This window comes from Cryptomeria japonica, chromosome 6, assembly GCF_030272615.1.
Source record: "Cryptomeria japonica chromosome 6, Sugi_1.0, whole genome shotgun sequence".
Taxonomy (NCBI): domain Eukaryota; kingdom Viridiplantae; phylum Streptophyta; class Pinopsida; order Cupressales; family Cupressaceae; genus Cryptomeria; species Cryptomeria japonica.
In genome coordinates, this window is record NC_081410.1 from 343,807,284 (window position 1) to 343,821,619 (window position 14,336).

The 14,336-nt window shown below is 38.5% G+C and overlaps 1 protein-coding gene across 5 annotated transcripts in view; it reads right to left on the reverse strand.

Annotated features, from left to right (window-relative positions):
• The window catches only part of LOC131077967 (uncharacterized), a 296,542-nt gene that overhangs the window by 161,868 nt on the left and 120,338 nt on the right, over positions 1-14,336 (reverse strand). The window lies entirely within an intron of this gene.

Below are 14,336 nucleotides of genomic sequence, written 5' to 3' on the forward strand. Positions count from 1 at the left end.
AAGATTGAAGACTCAACAAGAAACCATGCAAATTGCAAGAAAACGACATATTTCACCATTACTTCAATGAAAATGGAGTTTGTTTACAATCAATGGCAACAATTTCTTGCCTTGTCCTCCTATTCTACTCTAATTGCTATTCTATCAATTATTTACAACTCTCTCTAATTCTATCTAAAATTCCCTTTTTACAAAATGAAATGCCTGGGCTTATATAGTGCCCACAATACAATTTGATGGCTTAGATCAATTCAAGATCAATGGCCAAGATTTTACAATGAAAACCTTAATTAGGGTTTGTTACAACCATTACATAACATTTAATGCTTGACCAATGATAAAATTGTATTGCTTGGACACATGTCCCTTCTAGAAAAATCGACCAATGGATAGCCGGGGTAGGTACATCGAAGTTTGTGCCACCTTCCATGAGTTAAGTACATTGAATCTGGACATGCTAAGGTGGACTTCACTGACTGGAGGAGTGATGACTGGGATGCCACCTCATCTGACACTTGAAGCTTGCTAGATATTCAATTTGATGTCGTTGAGAGGCTATCTTTAATTAACTCTTGTTCTAACTCCTTTTGTCCTTGATGTGCAGGATGATGTACCTCGCCTTGGAACGCTGGATTGGAAGAGGTCGCCCTTGTCTTGGCTTGATCGTCCTGGCGAAGACCGTCCTTGATCCGGCTTGATTTTCCTTGAAGAGACCTCCATTTGATGCCTACACAACATTTCAAAATTAGTAACATGATTTTGCAATACATAACATAAATTAGAGAGCAAATTTTAGGAAACTTAATGATAAGTCCTTTATTAATCATTTCCTAAAAACGATTGAGCTAAGGGAGAACAAAATTCCAAAAATCAAAATTAAGGAAATGACGATGAACAATTCAAAATCAAGACAATAAAACCAATATCGCCATACCTCAGGAGAGAGCTTAACTCTAAAATGCAAATGAGAAAAATTTGCCTAGGCAAAATTGACGTATAGATAGTCTTCAACGTTATCTCCTCAAAAGATCAATTTCGCCACCTTTGGATTTCAACGTGATCTTCAAGTCTTGCCTCTTTGACAATTCGCTCAAATGGATCTTCAAGTTCGCCTTAACAAATCCTCCTAGTCTCGCACCTTTATTAGTAAACTCCAAATCGCACTTCTCCCTTGTCTTCCTTAATTCGCATGTAGAAGGATAAAATGATGATGTGAAAATGAAATCTTCCACTCCCCATATATAGCGCTTGGATTGCATTTATCCCTTAGGCCGACTTGAGGATATAAAACAATTTTTTAAATGATTTTTAAATGATTTAGCAAGGCCGACCTCCCTTTGTAGCGCTTCAAATTCGATTTTTATTAATTAATTAATTAATTATTAATGCCTTACGTTTTTAATTTGCAAATTTCGATTTTTAATAAAGGCAAAATAATTAATAAAAGATCAACGCCACATTAAATGCCAAATTAAATAGGATTTTCAATTTTTTATCGAACTTAGCATTTAAGGAAAATTTGAATTGCTTATTTGGCGCCAAAACTATGAAAATGAGAGGGACGTACCTCATCGCCCTGGTCCCTTGGAGAGGGACAGGAGCGATCCATGATTTTGTCTTGATTTTTGCATTTTTCACGTTCAACTCCTTCATCTCCACGTTCAAAATTAATCATCATGATAAGCTCTTCGAATTTGATTGGCTTGCATGCGTTCATGAGTGTCTTTGGATGTTCATCGCCCTGGTCCTTGTCCAAAGGACAGGAGCGATCTTCAAATTTCCACGTTCAATATGCATCCTTTTATCTTCGATCTTCATTGTGATGTCCTCCAAACGTCGTCCCTTGCCTCGCTTAACCTCACCTTGCTTTGATCTTGAAGGAATATGAGTGCTCTTGATAGGATCGCCCTGGTCCTTGTCCAAAGGACAGGAGCGATGTGAGCTTTTTACCTTGATTAGCAATGTTTGGACGTTCAAAACTCTTGTATGTTATCTTCAAACGATGCCTTAGACCTTGCATTACCTTATGAAATCTTGTTCTTACGTAAATCTTGCACAAAATGACCAATGCATCTAACATCGCCCTGGTCCCTTGGAGAGGGACAGGAGCGATCTATGTCCTAGGATGCGAATTTCATCATTGTGACGACCTTTTAATGTTTGTGCTTGCTAAAGACGCCTTGAAATGTCCCTTGCCACCTTGTCTTGACTTGGATCGACCTTGAACTTGCATAGGAAGTAACATCACCATTGTATCGCCCTGGTCCCTTGGAGAGGGACAGGAGCGATCCTCCTTTTGTAGCCTTTATCTCACTTTGTCAGGTTCCGAGTCTATATTCAACGGATTCGTCTTTCTTCACTCCATTCGTTCATGCCTTGACATTGTTTGTAACTTTGCAAGAAAATCAATTATATCAAAAATCGCTCTGGTCCCTTCCTAAGGGACAGGAGCGAACTAGACATTTAGGACCTTTGTGGACGTCCAAAAAAATCTTCATTTTGTATTCAATGCGTCCATCTCATGTTCTTCCTTGCTTTTGAATGTACACTTGTCTTGACATTTGCCTGGATTCTGTCTAATGAAGGAAATCGCTCTGGTCCCTGGGAGAGGGACGAGAGCTACAAGGTACCTCGCCCTGGTCCCTTGGAGAGGGACAGGAGCGATTTTGCTCTTGTGGGCCTTATTTCACTTCATCACCTTCGAAAATTATATTCAACGGATTCGCAATGCCTCCTTTCATTCATTCATGCCTTGAGATCGGTTGAAATTTGGCGAGAAAATCATCTACAACAAAAATCGCTCTGGTCCGTTCCTGAGGGACAGGAGCGAACTTAAGCATTTTGGTCCTTTGTTGACGTTTGATAATCTTCAATTTGTCTTCAACGGGTTCGATTGACCTCCTTTCTTGCCTTCGAACATAAAATTTGCTTGGTCTTTGTTCAGGACGTACCCTATGAAGAACTTCGCTCTGGTCCTTCAGTGAGGGACAGGAGCGAAATTGACCCTCTAGGCAAAAACTTCATCATTTCATTGTTTTCGATCAAGTCTGGATGCTCTATCATGCTCATTTCGTCCTTCACCATGCCTTTGATGTCTCGATTCGTCCAAACAAGGTCAGGAATGGCTCAACTAAGCATTTTCGCTCTGGTCCCTTGGTGAGGGACACGAGCGATTCGCCTTGGTCCCTTGGAGAGGGACAGGAGCGCTTTTCGCTCTGGACCCTTGGAGAAGGACAGGAGCGAAATTTGACTTTTCGCACTCTTTATCAGGATAATTTTAATGGAATATAACATTTAAGTATAAGTGACATTTCCTTCTATGTTTCTTCTTTCTTATACTTTAAGTTATATTCCATATATACTTTCAGGATGTTTGAGAGTGGTTTCAGACCTCCAGGAGTTATATTGCAAAATCTAGTTTTTGGAGGTTTTTTCAGTTTCCAGACTTAGTCAAATTTCAGGATCAGGGCATTCCAGACTTAGCCAAATTTCAGGATCAGGACCTCACTCAAGCCGGACTTGGTTATCCATGTGATCTCCCCGACAGCACTTCAAGTTATATTCATTTGATAAAATGTACCTCTTTGGACCTTTTCACATCGTCAAGACGTTAAAATCTTGCAAGGACAAAGCAAAATTGGATTTGTAGCTCCGGTCCTTCACTGAGGGATAGGAGCGATTTTTCCCCTGGAGGCATTTCTGTGTTCATGAAAATCTTCAATTTATATTCAATGGAAAGATATCGCCGTCCTCCATCACTTCCAACTCGAAATTTGTCTGGACTCTGCAGGAATAGTAAAATATTTGAAAACAAGCTCCCGTCCTTCACTGAGGGACAGGAGCGATTTTGCTCCTACAGGCCAAAATATCATGATTTTACACATTTTATCACTTCACAAGGCGAAAACAAATCATTTGAAATGCCTAGGATCAAAATTCAAAAAAGTCAAAATTTGGTCAAAAATATTCAATTGGACAAAAATTCACATTTCATCTTCAACACTTAGACAAATTTAAGCTCTGCATCAACATTCCAATTGAAAATTAGACCATTCTGGCGAATTCATTGCATCCAAAATTTGCATTCTAGAAAAGGAAATTCAAAAAGCTCCCAAAACCGACTGGATTTTGGTCCGAAAAGACGGTAATTAAAACCCTAAGGCTTGACCCTAAATCCAGACAACTAACAAACTAACAAAACCCTAAAAAAGCAAAGCGAAAACGAACAAAACGAGCAAAAAACATGGGTCCCCATTTGCAATGGGGCGATGTGTGAAAACGTCACAACAGGTAGTTGATAAAAAGTTTTGATAATTCATTCCAGCATCTGGGTATTTGATAAAAGGTTTTGATAATTCATATCAGCAACTGGGTATTTGTCAGCCTACACATTTATGCTTACACTTGACAGCTGGTAAGACAATACGCTAGCCAAAGTCCTAAAATTGTTGAGAACAAACTTTATTTTGACCTCAGGGATCCGTTGGGATATCAATTTAGTTACAGGTAAATACCATGGCTAGAACTAAAATTGGGCACTCAAAAGTTTCATCTTCTCCAACACGTAACAGTAGGATGCCTCCTGCCAAGATATTTAATGATATAGTTATGAGCAGCTATCATCAATATTGTTCTCTTCCTAAGATGATACGTGAGCTCCTTTCCTTCAAACAATTTATGGGTGTACCCGGAGCAGACGAAGATAACTTGGTAGCTACAAGCTCAGATCAGTGGCAAAGAAGGAAAGAAGAATCAAGGGTGCAGGAATCAGGAATGGACAAAGAACTTTCATTTAGGGGTAATATACCTCTACATAAGAATGTTTTGGTGCCCTCAAGTTCCGATGAGTGGGACAAGAATTTATGTGATGGTTTTGTTAGACATGTGGATTCAACTCAAGGAGACATTAGGACAGCTTTGGATAATGAATTGTCCTCACCTTCCGTGCAGGGGATTTCCCAAGAGGCAACTGATTTAGAGGTTAGCAATTCTGATTTTCATGACAGCAGTGTGGTACCTTTGCATCAGCTTGAGGTATCAATGTCTACACTTTTACAAGATGGTGCCAATGGGCTGTCACATGAAGGTATTCAAAATTCGGGTACCAATGATGCTTTGAATGTTGAGAACTCATATCATGATAATTCTGATTTTATAGATCAGACCTTAGAATCCAGCCCAGTATGTTCTCTTAGTAGCACTGGACCCCAGGATCGTGAGCCAGTGGGTTGTGCGGACACATGGGATGCAGAAAAGAGTGATGACAGTGCATTTTCAGCAATATCATCATTGACGGATGTGGTGTTCTCAGAGGCACAGAGCAGCAGTACTTTGGATGAGGTTGTATCCATGGCCGAGTGCATACACGATGTTGACTACAGAGAGGTACAAGATACAGATACAACTTCTTTCCACAATGTAGATTTTGAGTTTGTACAGTTACAGGAGAGCCAACATTCTCGAACTCCTCATCACCTGATTGGACAACTCAAGGTTCATGACAGGAGTATAGACACAGTTATTGAGCATTTCGATGTCGCTCGCCAATTGTTGGCTACACATAGTTGGAGCACCCTCATGATTGATGAGCAGGGCAGCAGTGATTTTTCCTTACCAGAGTTTCATGCTCTTTATGGAGCCATTGGGATACTGAAGCATGAGTATTTACAGTTAGTGGCTGACCGAGATTATCTCCTTCAGAGGGATTTTATTAGTTATGGTGCTTTGTTGAGGGAAGAGGAGGAAGTTGATATCCTCTCTCAGGAGCTTGAGGCGACTATTGTTGCAAAAGAGGATACCCAGTTGTCCCTTCAGGAAGCCAACTCCAGATTGGAGGAGCTTTCTGATAGATTGAGAGTGGCACAGACATCATCAGCAACAAATACAGTACAGTGTTCTACTGTGACACTGCGAGATTCACCAGAGAGTTGTGATTTGACTCATGATATTACTCCATCATTGTTTTCACAAGCGACTAGCAGTTTGTCAGCTAGTTGGGAGTATGATACCCCTGTTGACTTGTTTCCTTCTCTGGAAAGCAAATCTTCTTTTACACCTCTTACAGCTGACGAGGGAAACCAATATGTTTCACCACAGAGCCACAGTGCTTAGTTGAGGTGAATTTTGGATTTTGGATCTCAGACATATGAGTTGTCTTCGGATTCATGGTTTGAGAGCAATGGGAGTGATGATGAGTTTGATGGACAAGATTATGACACAGAGCCATTGAGTGAGCCTACAAGAGTCCATTTAGATTGCCTCGCAAGGAGTGCACTTCATTTCTCTTTTAGTACGATTGTAGATGATTGGATGGCTCGCAAATGTGAGTTGGTTCGGGACTTATACTAGCCCTGTTGCGATAGTGCTCTCCCATCTTCAGAGGATAGAGTTATTGATTGCAGCTGATCCAGCAGTTTGGGATGGATTGTTTGCGGGATCAGCAAACAATCAACCGTTATGATGAGCAGCGACCGTCAGAGTTTTTCATCTCCTTGACACAGAGACTTCATCCAGGATCATGGGGGAAGGATGATGCATGGATTAGCAGGTGTGTTGTTGTGGATGGTTATCACAGGTGTGAGAGTTTCACAGTGACTGTAGAGAGACATGGTATCGAGGATGCCTCTTACTATCACTGTCTCTTCATGACAAATGGATGTGGATTTAGTTTTATTTGGGATCTAGTTGTTGATTCATTTGATACAGCATCTTATAGGGATTATAGTATGTTGCTCCAGATATTAAGATTATATGGCACTTATATCAGAGGAGACCAGCAGGAGCAGTTTATGTCCTACAGGTGGTTTGTGTGGGATCATGGTATAGACATGTGTAGTACCTTTCTTTCGTGGATCCTACATGGGTTGCTTCACTTCAGATGTATAGATGTAGTCGTGGGTGTACAGTGGTTGTTGACACTTGGACGGTATGTTCGGAATTTCACGAGGATGGAGCTGGAGTTTACCCACTATCCATCTTAGTTTATCGAGCAGAGTCGGACGACAGTTGATCAACAGGTTGATTGTCATCAGATAGCTGACGTGGATGAGTTATGTGATGTTACTCCTAGTGAGTACTTTGAGCCAGTTGATGTGGCAGTTTCACCTGATTCTCTAGACAGGGTGATTGTTTCATTGCTGGTTGGTGATTACATATTTTTAGATGCCAGCCTAGACAGTGATGATTTTAGTCAGTATTATATATTGTCTAGTGAGTTGGCATTAGATCTTTCGGCACATCAACAACAGTGTGTGGCAGTTGTGTGTCACTTGTGTCAGATGGGGTCAAATCACAGAGGGTCTTCCATGGATTGGCATTCATTGGATATTATGACGGATGTTATGCATGTTGGTGATCACAGACAGACTAGTGATCATGGCATTTATGGATATTTGATCTATGGAGATGATATAGTTTTCCATTGCTCACTTGAGGTATTTAGCGGGAGCTATGTTTCCCTCTGGGACCCAGGCAGTGTTGATTTGACAACACAGGTGCTTCAGCGTTTTGAGGAGCCATTCCAGACCGAGGTATTGCATGTTGTTTATATCAGAAATGAGCAGCAGTTACATGCAATGATTTGTTTACGTCTTATTTGGGATGGTGGAGGATTGGTGTTTCAGTTGCTTGTGGGCAAGCAACTCCGAGAGGGGAGGATTGTCATGTCCCCTTTCTAGAGTGGACATCAAAGACGGAGGAGTTGGCCTATCATTGGAGTCTCGTAGGCTAGCAAAGGTTGATTGGGACTCATTCAGTGCATATAGTGACTAGATTTTGGCTTTAGAGGCAGTTTGGAGCAGTTCCTACATTTTAGGGGATATCCCTAAATTTTAGGAGGTCGTGACAGTTGCCAGTCGTGAGGTTATTCATGACCTTTCAGATGGTTTCAGTTTCAGGAGATTTGGGTGTGTTTCCTAGTTTCTAGGAGCATCCCTAGATTTTAGGGATGAGATTGCCAGTTGATCAATGATTTCCGACATCACTCATAGACAAGTGACAGGTTCAGTTTCAGGCTTTTGGTGTGTTTCGAGCTTTCTGTAGCTATTTGGGTTATATTTTTAATATATTTAATTATTTCCTAAGTTAGCGTTTTAATATTTTAAATAAGGCTATATCTATAGCCATTTCGGAGTAATAAAGGGTTTTTGGCTTCATCTGGATTCGCATGCCCATGTGTTATAGCTCGTTGGAAAGGTCTTGAACTTTTCTAAATGATTTTCACTTGCCAGGGTCCTTTTGGCGCTTGGAGTTATTTTATATTGAAAAAGTGGTATTTTTTCTATGGAAAGGTATTGAACTTTTCTAAATGATTTTCACTTGCCAGGGTCCTTTTGGCGCTTGGAGTTATTTTATATTGAAAAAGTGGTATTTTTTCTATAGTTGGGAGCCAAATATTGGGAAATATGACTTTATATTAAAGCGCACTTTTCATATATCTTTAGGGTTCGATTTGGAAGGAAAGAGATATAAGGAGAAGGAAACCTAATTTCTCATTATTTTTTACATATTGAAAACTTGTTTGGTGTGATATTACTCTGGTAGAGCAATTCTTCAATCTGGGACGCAAACCCCATGATTGGTACTGGCTGGGACGTAGCCCTCAGCTATTGATTGGCAGTGGATTCTTTTGGCATTGGCATTATTGGTCAGAGTGTATGCGCTATTCCTTGTGGAGATTCAGATTGCTTGGTGAGGGTTTCAGTAGGGTGGTTGAATTTCCCAGCCGGGGCGTGATTGTTTCAGCTTGATGCCACCATTTCAGCAGGTACACTTTACTCTGGAAGTGGTGAAGACTTTCATTCAGCCATAGCTGGTGTTCTTGGTTTGTGTTCATCATCTACCCTTCAGTTTGCGCCATTATTGGATGTAAGCACATCCCCAGTGCATAGGGAATAATCTGGATATTATAAATCAGAAATCTGCCTGGTACAATTTGTATCAATTCTGATTTAATTGAATGTTCTTACTTGTTTCAGCTTCCTTCCTTATCTGTTGTTCTTTATTCATTACTTGCTTATATATTCAAAAAAATACAAAAAGAAACCAAACATTCTGCAACTTCTCTCTATTCTGTAAGACCATCAGCAAAATCACAGGAAAAATATAGTTTATTATTTTAAAAATTACAGCGGATCAGCAAGGGGATCCATCAGGGATCTTTCAATGGCTGAGTAAAAAACAAGCTTCTACTTCTTTATCTACAACTCAAGCAGAGTATCTTGCAGCAATGTCATGTTGTACACAAGTTCTTTGGATGAAGCAAACATTGAGGGACGTTAAGGTAGAATTCATTCATCCTATTTCTATCTTTTGTGGTAACACAAGTGCCATTAAAATTTCCAAAAATCCTATCATGCACTCTAGAACTAAGCATATTCCTATTAAATGTCATTTCATGAGGGAGCAAGTTAGTAATCAGCAAATTAAATTGAAATGTGTTTCTACTAAAGAGTAGATTGCAAATTTCTCTACTAAGCCTCTACCCAAGGAAACTTTTGAATTCTTGAGGCAAAAGTTGGGAGTGATCTCACTCCATCACTACATTGCAGATTGGCCTCAAGGGGAGTGTTTCATTGTCATATTCTATGAGCCTCATTTCAACTATGCAGATTTGTTTCAGTCATTGATGTGAAAGGGGGAGTAGTATTTCAGAGGGAGTAATGTATTTGGATTTCAGTATTTGGTTCCAATTGGAGTTGCCATCAATCACAAAGAGGGAGTTTGTTGCAGATTTTGTCCTTGATGTCAATGTGGATGATGAAGTTGTATGGTTATGTGTTTAGTTGAGCTGCTTGTCTTCTTGATTGAGCTGTCTACTTGCTTGATTGAGCTCCTTGAGCTGCTTGGATGCCTACTTGCACTATTGGTTGCCGTTGAACCACTTGCTTGCTTGTTTCACTTATCTACCTATCAGATTGAGCAACCTGTATCTCAGCTTAAGCTGGCGATGTATACATCTCGTATGCCAACTCAGTTTTAATGCCATGTCATCTTATTGAATTTTCAAAGAAATCGATATTTTTGAAACAGCTTTATTATCTTTTTTGAGTTGACCTCAATGTGCATGCTAGATTAAAAAGACACATGTCGTGTTTCAAAGATTGATGAAAAAACGCTTGGATAGTAATGTGTATGAATGTTCTAATTCATGGACGCTTCGACATTTTTGAAGTAGGGGTCTATGCAATTCTTTTTTTTTTAAATGAACATATTTGTAAGAACCTCGGTCCCTTTTGCCCTCAAATCTTCAATTTGTAATGTTTAGCATTTTGTCAAACAATTGGCATGTATTCATTTTAAAGACCATTTTTTTTATTTTTCAGTGTAATAGTCTGATTTACATTGTAATGAAAGAGTATAACACAAACAGAGAACAATGTAGAAATATATATATATATATATATATATATATATATACTGCTATAGATGTCACAGCACACTATCTTCCTCTATCAAAAATATTTGTGAACATAGAAGATTAATATCTGAGAAAGGTTAACAGCAGATAATTTATTGATTCAATTTGACATTACAAATGCTAGTGTACCCAAGTGCAGTTCCAGCTATGGATTTTCAGACCAACTCAGAGTTATCAGCAGTATTTCCTTTCCAGGACCCCCACGTCCACTTCCAGTGACTTCCAGATCAGTATAGCACCTCCTCTCACTGGTACGACCACCCTAGAAACACCTTTCAGACAGTATGACACTGTTTCTAGGAGATTCTCAGCAAGTACGGCCCCTTTGTTTGCTGTAGCACACTGGTACAACTTCTCTCTAAGCAGTCACAGAGTTGTACAGCTCTGCCCAGGGCTAATACAGGCAGCAAAGGCATAACCCAACAACATTAAACTTATCTCTGCCTCACAAAAAGTCTCCAACTAACCTCTAGTTAAGATGCATTCAATTTTATAAACATCTAAAAACAAACCAGCAACTAAACTACCTTATTTTAAAGCTCAATGTCCTCTCTGGAATGAAAGCACCATTAATTCTCCTGACTGTATCTTGCAACAGCGAGAAGAATGTCATTCATGAGGGATTTCATCCTCACAAACCCTTGAAGATAATCTCTCCAGTATATTCATAAATCCTCTAATCAACCAAGCATGCTGAAAGTGAGCTCTTCAATCCAATTTATAACTTCTTCATAAGAGCCCACTCACTTGTCTTGTCAATGTGGGATAAATAAACACTTTCATATATTTTATCCCTCTTTATGTGTGAAATGTACCTTTTAAAATGAAAGGCGACATTTAATATTTACGACTTAATACTTTATTGTCCCACTATAGTCATTTATTAAATAAAGTTAAATATTTAAATTTAACTTTAAAACTTGCTTTAAATAATAAATATTAAATGACTATAAATGTCTGCCAACCTCCAAAATATTAACCATGAAATCTCTAGTGCCCGCTGAAGCTCTGGATCACTCTAAAGTGACTTACTATAAATAGTAAGTAAGCCAAATCTACATCAAATCACCTCAGAATGACCTGCAACTGAAAAATGCCTAGGCAAAATTCCTCCAAGATCCCTTATGTGTCCTGGTTAGCCTACAGGACCATGAGAAAATAGGCTAATGACAAATCATGAGCTAACTGGCTAGAAAGGAGGCATTACGATATTCCTCTTAGCTTGGCGTGTTTTTTGTGTAGCCATATTCTGTTTTTTGTACGCGTCTTATTCTTAGGAGGCATCAAATGTTCTACTGCTGTTTTTGCCAAAGCTGAGTATTTCTGTAACACAGACATTTTCTGGAAATCATTGTCAACTTTGTTCTATTGGATGAGATGCTCTATTTAGTTTGTGGTTGTTTTGAAGCTTTGTTTGGTGTGAATCATTATCTTTTAATGGAAGAGTCGGATTTCTATGGGGGATTTTTAAATATTAAGGATCATTTTTTGGTGGTATCATTGAAGCTTAATGTAATAGCATCATTCTTGGCATGCTGGAGTCGTTTCTTTGGTGAAGTGTTGATGATGGTTCTCTTTTTCGTGTTGTGTTAATATTTCCTTAAATCATTGGGCATTAAAAGTTTTTCGTTTGTAACTCACAACAAAAACATAACTCTTTTTATCGGAGATGAGGTGTTGTGTGAGGATAAAAAAATGTTAAAGTTTTTGGACATTACACAGCAGTTTAAAAAACGGAGAATCAATTCTCCTGTTTGGGCATTTCCATTTATTTATGCATTGTGGTGATGATTCGATTTGAGCAAAAAACCAAATTATAATTGGGGGTAGATATGAGACATGTTGGCACAGACTAGTTGAAGCTCTTCCAAACGGGTCTTTGGCATTCACATTTTATTATTGGATAATAGAGTTTCTTGTGTGTGTTGTTTCTTGGGTGAAAAAGAGGCATGTGAAAATGTTTATTAATGAAGATGAGATATATATGCTAATGTTGTAGCTCTAAACTAATTTTTGTAAGTTGGGTGTCTATGCTTGAGTCTTCTGGTAATGGTGCTAGGTGATTTTTATTTTTTTAGTGAAATGTTTTCAGTCTATATTCCTGTGTAAAGCCACCATCTAAATGTACAGCAATTTGGAGTGTCATATGGCTTTGCTGATTGAGTTTTTCAGATAATGATTGGTTTCTTGCATAAAGTTGATCACGGTGCTTCAGAAGTAATACTCCAGATATAAATTCAGTACATAGATGTAGTCATTCAATCTATTCGGACAAATTCCATTAGCAGACCTAAGATCAAAAAGGGAGAATTTTGTAAGAGACATACTATCATTTTTCATGGCAAAAGGATTTGTTGCAGATTTTGAAGTTATGAAGTCAATCTCATGTTTCATGGAGACGTGTGTAATTTTTTTAAAAGTCTTTTAGTATAGTTGAGTTGGTGTTCTAAACTTCTAACTAAGCTTGGTGCCTCAACTATTTGAAGAGTTGGTGCTCTCAGTGGGTTGGTGCTCACTATTATATTTTGGGTTGGTGCTCACAATTATATTTTGGGTTGGTGCCCATTTGTTAATGAAAGATATTGTGTGTTGTGGTTTTTAACCCGAAACAATTTTCCACAAGAAAGCTTGTGTTTGAGTCTTGATGGTTGCTCACTTTGAGTTTTGTGTGGTTTCATGCATTCAAAAGTTTAAAAATCTGAAATACTGATTAACATACCCCCCCCCTCTCAGTTTTTCCTGTGTGCTCTTCAGCTCCTTGTTGAGAAACAAGTATTCACATATTTTATCAAGGATGATTAAGGTTTATATCTATCGTAGTTTACATGAGTAAGTGAGTCGAAGCCACTCACATTTCTTAAATTGCTGAGACCGATTAACAATTTTGGTTACACGATTTGAGCCAAGATTACAACGAGAGTATGAAGCCGGAAAGATTAAGGAAGCCGTGAGGTTCAGTATTCATATTCTTCCCTCTGCATGGACCTTCATATCTCAGCATAGTCAGATTCATCAGTGCATAAGACAAAAGCTACCACAGCACACTCTATTACATGTAGCCATAGTTGAAGATTCTCTAGATGTTGACAATTGTGAAGGAGAAGTTGCTTTTTATGCAGTTTAAAGAAATCTAGTTCTTTCAAGACAGGTAGAAAATCAGTATAGACAACTCAGAAATGATGGTTGCCTAGTTAGCTTGGGAGTTTGTGATCTTGAGAATCATACCTTTACGAGAATTATGACACAACTTGGAGTAATGTGAAGTAGCTCAACTTCGATTGCTGTCCAAAAATTTAGGAGATCTGTGATTTGGGAGTTTGGGGAGGTTTTAATCTAGGAACTTGGGGATTCAACTCAAAAGCTGCACATTTATGAAGGTTTGAGGCAGCTTGATGGAGTTCTACTTGGTGTATGGTTTGTTTCACGGAAAAGCTTTTAAAGAATGGCATATGTATGGTTCTAGGTGTTTTTTAGTTTGTTTTGTTATGCATTTAATGGAGTAAGCCACCTTACAGTTGTAATAAAGCCACCTTAGAGGCAAGTGTTTGCTCTAAAAATCAATGTTATTATTTCCTATAACAAAACTATGTTCAATACAAGAGAGAAAAAAATATAATATTAAACTAATATATTAAACATTGTATCTTTTGAAAAACTAATAAAAAGGGCTCTTTACCAATAAAATAAATTCTTCCCATGAATTCATTTAACCCAAAATAATGGGGTCCAAAAATGGCAAATTTCGTCCAATTAAACTGATCCATGTTGCTTGGATGAAAAACAAATAAAGAGATTACATCAACTAGAAATCAATCATAGGATGTTTGATCAACACCTCGCTCAATTGAAGGGGGTTTGATAGAAACCCTTGCAATATCTACATATATTCGATTGAAATCCCATATGAGAGCAAAATATC